Here is a 6,191-nt window from a genome sequence, read left to right as displayed (position 1 = left end):
TCAGGCCTGAGGGCTATCCAGTAGTGGCTATTGGTGGGTCTGTGCACAGAGCTTGAGCATGTGGTCTGAGGCATCTCTTCATTACCCATGACCTTGACAACATAGGTACAAGTTCATCAATTGGATAAGTAAACACTTGACAGAAGGAAGCATGATGCCATTGATTGGAAGCTTGCATTGTCATCTTATATAATTCCTCCAAGTACTCTGAGATTATTATATCCACTTTATAGATTAGAAGACAAAGCTCATGCTCTTAATTTACTGTGTTGACATCTCCACCTGAAACTCTGCTCTCTGGTTGAGGTGATTCCTTATGCCCACAGTGCTGGTGGGAAATAATAAATCCCACCCCTCTTCAGAGTTTGGATTTAGGGGGGCCACCCCTAATACGCATATATTTTTCTCATTGTTGCCTTAGACTCTTTTGACCAGAAACACATCCAGTTGCAGGACACATTAGCAGCTGTGAATGAACTTGAGCATAAGAAAGAGAAGAGATACATTTAAACCATAAACCACAGAAGGAAAGGCTCAGGAAAGATACAGGAGAACAAACAGACCATGACAATGTTGCTAAAGTTTCAAAGGGCATTTTAAAAAGCCTGGTTGCTCCTTCCTCAAAGAGTTTAAAACGGAACCTCTCATTTTGGACAGACACAGTGCATTTGTTCTATAAATTAATCGTCACGATGAATCTTTACATATAACTGCTCCCATTTTACAGATATGACAGGCAAGGCTCAGGTGTGTTAACTGATTTCTCACCAAGTCCCCACCACCACGCTGCTACTGTGCTCCCTCTCTGGAAACGAAACGACTAGCAAACACTCTGCTACGATTTGTATAGTTTAGACATAAAAGTGGATTACCTTACTACTTAAGAGAATTTTTCAGATTATAGTTCTGTGTATTAGCAAAGAAAGGGAATAAAATCACATGTGTGAAATTTACTTGACACACATAGAGCAGCTTCCCCGTGCTTTTATTTCCTCCTCTCGTCTTCTCATGGATGGGCCTGTCCCAAACTTCCTACAGCCAGGAGAAAGCTAATAACTAAAGCAAGAGAGGGATCTCGGTGACAGTATATCTTCTAGACGTCAAATTCTGTGATTCTGACTCAGCAGCTGCTGCTTTTCCCTGAATGCAGCCATGACCTAGTCCTTCTTTTCCTTAGCAGCTAACACAGGAGTTTGGAGACAGATATATTGATGACATTATTTGTTCTGGTAGCCAGCCTGCCACAGTCTGACAAAGGCCACATGGACTATGTCTCAATGCCACTGAGTGAGTTTTTACTGCTTAACGGTTAACTTGACCAGCTAACACACCCTGGCATTTATACTGAGGCAAAGACTAGTTCTACAAGCCGTGACATGTGGTGCTAGCTGGCTAGCGTGGTTCCTGGAGCATGCTTCCTGGAAGTGGCAGGTCCGAGCTTGCTAATCCAGTGTTCCAAAAGAAAGAAAATTCCTGCTGGAACAGAGGATTTTAAGACACAGAAATAAATTGAGACTCTGCAGATTTAAACTTCCATGGAGAAAGAGAGTTTATGTTAAAGCATTGTTACTCTTTCTGGCAAAGGGCAGCCCACTTACGGGCAGTAAAACATAAAAAGTATCTCTCATCTTTAATAGCTGTAAGAGGACATAAAGAAGAGGGACTGAGCAGGATGTTTTGAATTTCTCAGAAAGAATCTCAGATTTACAGGCAGAGCCTTGTGCTTAGTGTCATATAAATAGATTGTCCATAAACAAGGCCGATGAAGTAAGCAAGATATAAGAGTTCCTATGCGTGCTGGTGTGTATCTTTAAGACAGCACAGGCTTCTGACTTGGGATAAACTGAGCGAGGTCACAGCTGGTCCATAGCAGCTCATGGATCTTTCTCGGAGGCTGAGAAATATATAACCAGTAATTAAAGTCATGTTTTCCATTAACAAAAACAACAACAAATCCACCAACAATGCAATTCCACATGTCTAGTTTCATATGAAACTTTCCACATGAGAGGCTTATTCTGGTAAGGACACTATCGATTTCATTACAAAAAAGGTTGCCTTTTCATATCTAACTCACCTTAAGGGGATGTCTCAGGCTTATCCACCACGTCAATATTGCCATAAGCTTCGCTCCTTTTTTCTTATTTCTACATCAGCCACCTGGAACATTTTACAAACCAGAGGTTGAGCTCAAAGTATGGAATATCTTACCAGAATCAGCCTAAGAGGTGGTAAGCTTTGAGATGGCAGTCAGCCTGAAAGGGAATGGAAAAACAGACCAACCAACGAACCAATCAATCAACCAACCAACCAACCAACCAACCAGCAAACCAGCAAAACTATTGGACTCTATGATACCTCATGATTCAGTACAGTTAGCTACTTGTTTCTTAAGTTCGAACTTCATATACTCGGGCATTTGGGACACTAAGACACTTCTGACATATCAGAAAGAGCACTGGATTCAGAATCAAAAGAGGGGGCATCTAGCCCTGGCCCTGTGACCCGCCAGGTTGAGTGAGGCTTTGAGCATGTCACTTAAACTTGTGTTCCCCTCAGCTTCCTCGCCTGCGGAGGCCATCCATTGTGAGCAGAGAATGAGATAAAGTAGGTCAAAGTGCTTTTGGGGGCGTTTAAAATGTTACACAAATGTAAGGGCTAGGGAATTCCCTTCCTCTTCTCAGAGAGTAAGGAAGGTAGGAAAAGTCCGTGCTTGTTTTCTCTGTGAGGAAGGATAAGAATCCACCTGTTTTATATTGATGATGAGACAACAGAGTTGTGTAACAAGAACCTGGATGTGCGTCATCATCATTATTAGAAAATTAACATAAGGTTTAACCACCAGGTAATGTGGCTGATTTTTAAATAAACATATCTAAGTGGGTGTTGTCCTATCCTGAGTAGTGAGTAGTCACCTTGGCAGGTGAAACATTTATTTAAATAATATTTCCCATCATTCAAAAAAAAAATTAACTCCTCTTGGAATTGTTCCTAGAGCCTCTGGCACATTCTTTGAATATGTCTGAGGGTGACAAAAATTTTGTCCTTTGAAGATAATATTTTTTATGTAAATAGCCCAAGTTATTTGGCACAAAGGTTGGTAAATGAGCTAAGTACCACTTTTTTTTTTTTTAATTGGAAAAAAGCTGTGACTATAAGGTAGGAAGCCTGCCTTTCTTCAGTTCCAACAGAAGGGTTACAAATTTTGGATTTCAGGAACTGGCAGTATTGTTGGAAAGGGCTTGTTCCATCCTAAATTGACCACATTAAAGGAGAAAAGCCGTTTGGAAATGTATGTCTACATTTTTAGTCACACCTTCATTATTTATCTTGCAAGACCGTTTGGCATTAGATTTTAAGTTTCCAGAGAGAAAAAAGCATTGCAACTAATCAACTCTTCGATCATTTTATCGCAGTTACTTAGGGCATCTGAATCCTTCATTTGCATATGGATTAACTGGCTAGTAATAGAGATCTGAGTTTATTGGAAATACAGCATCCAGCAGATTCAATTCTTATCAATAGACTCTATACTCCCTAACAAGTTTGGATTTTTTTGTTATGAAAAATTCATCCAAAAATTAAAATATCACCAATGCTTCAGGTTACAATGTACTGAGTTTCCTGATATTTTAATTGATACTTCTGACCCTATTGATCCATAGATATTGCCAGAGTAAATTTGCTTCTGGTGCAAATAATCTGTTAGTGTTATTTTAAAACGAACACAATCACACTTTCATTCATTGACTATTGCACACTGTTGGTACTTCGGTGTTAAATGATGCTGATAACTTTTCTTTTACAGGAAATATTATTTCCCTGGCCTCATTTTTTATTATGATAAAATTCATATAACATCAAATTCATCATTTGATCATTTTAAAGTGGACAATTCAGTGGCATCTAGTACATTCACTATGTTCTGCAACCATTACCACTATCTGGTTTTTAAACATTTCATCACCCCAGAAAAAAACCCTGTATCTATTAAAAAGTCACTCCCCATTCTTCCCTCCCCCCAAGCCCTGGCAGCTATTGACCTGTCGTTTCTGTGGATTTGTCTATTCTGGACATTATATAGAACTGGAACTTTACAATATGTGGCCTTTTGTGTATGGCTTGTGTATGTTTTCAGGGTTCATCCATTTATTTTTATGGCTGAATAATTCCATTGTATGGATAGACCACCTTGTGTTTATTCATCCATTGATGAATATATGGGTTGCTCTTATCTTTTGGCTATTCTGAATAGTGCTACCATGAACATAGGTGTACAATTTTTTTCTTTGAACACCTGTTTTCAATTCTTTTGGGTATATACGTAGGAGTGGAATTGCTGGGTTAATGGCAATCCTATGTTTAACTTTCTGAGGAACCTCCAAACCTCTAACTCATTTTTATGCTTACAATTTCAAGGTGGCTTAATTATCAGACAGTTAGAAGCAGTTGGCTTGCTGCAGCCAAACTCCCAACTGAGCCCAAAGAGATATCTTTTACAGAAACACTGATTAGAGCAGCTAGGCGCAATCTGAGCAAAGCTTGTTCCAACACAAGGTTACGGCAGGGCTTTGAACAGCTTTCTCTGCTACTCTACATGTCACGACATGAACTGGCTGGGCAGGAATACCTTCCTGCCTCCTAGGCATCCTTGGTTCTCCATTATGTTGCACATACTTTTGGAATAAGCAAAAAAAAAAAAAAAAAATTTAACTACCTAACTTACATGCTTTCCTCCTCCCAGTTTTGCAGAAGAATTCAGATGAGAATCTGAAGTCCACGTAGAGATGATGATTGGAGGCCAATGCTCGGCAGCGGTTAGTCCTTTCTTGGTTGGAGAACAAGGCCTCCCCAACATCAGTTGAGACAAGAGAGGTCTTCCATCCAGGACACTTTTCCCAAGCATTTTGCCTGAGGGCACCGACTGCTCAGTGATTCTGACCTTATCGATCCATAGTTAGTTACAGTTATAGTTACAGTTACGGGGTTGAACCGACCCCACCGTGCATATCGCAGATTTTCTACCCTATGGGTTTGGCCAAGACAATCAGAGATGGTCCTGCTATAGGCATTGTTTACTGCAGCCAATTTACTGAGTCCCTTCAGCCATTAACCCGACGCTGACAGTAAGCTGATTAGCACTGATTTTTTAAAAAATTTAAACCTGTTTCATGAGCTTCTCAGGGTGCTGACCTCTCACCTCAACTATCTAACACATAGGTAGTTCTGAGCTACATGAGCCCAGGTCAAGGAGTATTTGCGGTTGTACTGCCAAAAAGAGAAACAGGCCAAAATGGCTTTTAACACTTGAAACTAAATACTAAGAATGAAGAAGTTGGCTTCCGGGGTTCGTGCTGCACAGTCTCTCTGCTAACCCAGCTGTCACTTGTTGCTTGTCTCCTGGCAGCCTTTTCAGGTGTCTTGGCCTGAATCTGCCATCAGGACAGAAAAAAGTCCCTTGGCTGGTCATATCCTCTCTGATCTGGCAGGAAACCTAAAGTTTGCCTGCGCCCGTGCCGTTTGCTTGCTTATCTGCTTCCTTGTAGGGAAGAGTCTGCATCAGTGTCCGGTTTAGGGGGATTTTTCACCATGACCTCACCCTGCTGCAGCTACCATCCACTGATTTCAGCGTGGCAGCTCGGGTGGGAAGCCATATTAATGAAACATTAACGATCCCTCCTTGCACATCTCAGATAAACTTCAACTCCACTTCTTTTTCCTAAATGGGGTTTGTGGGGGTGTCTTCGCAGGGGTCCGAGACGACCAAAAATAGCTCGGTGGGTGGATTGATGACGTTTAGTTATCGTTTGGGGCTTGGGAAAGCAGGATGTCAAGGAAACCACTAAAGAAAATGCACCCAAAATCCTCCAGGCTCGCGCCAGCTGTTTAAATAAGTTTCCAGCGAAAGGCTTGGAAATAAGGCGCGCGAACGGTGACAGCAGGCGGTGGGCAGGAAACTTCGGAGAATGAGAGGCGTGAGCGGTTGAGGACCCTAAAGGGCAGAGTCGGCGACCAGGTCTCAAGCCTCCAGGGTGCTGGGAAACAGACCTTCTGCCCGTAAGTGGGCGCAGCTACTTAAAGTAAAACAGAAAGTAGGGCGCCGGAGGCGCGCGCCCGGCCCTTCCGGAGATTACGTGACCACACGCCCGCGCGCACGCGAGCTGGAGCGTGACCCGCCGGCGCGGGGGAGC

General features: G+C 42.2%; 1 long non-coding RNA gene across 2 annotated transcripts; it reads right to left on the bottom strand.

Moving 5' to 3' along the window:
- Positions 1-13: 13 nt before the first annotated feature.
- Positions 14-6,180, bottom strand: LOC111744880. 2 transcript variants are annotated; one of them, XR_002782373.1, is made up of 3 exons: positions 4,718-6,180; positions 2,078-2,160; positions 14-1,894 (listed from the first exon to the last, which is right to left on the bottom strand). It is a non-coding gene; the product is annotated as an uncharacterized LOC111744880 (long non-coding RNA). The 2 variants fall into 2 exon arrangements; XR_002782375.1 differs by having other exon boundaries at positions 4,727-6,180.
- Positions 6,181-6,191: the final 11 nt, after the last annotated feature.

Source organism: Pteropus vampyrus, unplaced genomic scaffold (assembly GCF_000151845.1).
Source record: "Pteropus vampyrus isolate Shadow unplaced genomic scaffold, Pvam_2.0 Scaffold143, whole genome shotgun sequence".
Taxonomy (NCBI): Eukaryota; Metazoa; Chordata; class Mammalia; order Chiroptera; family Pteropodidae; genus Pteropus; species Pteropus vampyrus.
This window is presented reverse-complemented; position numbering and strand designations above follow the sequence as displayed.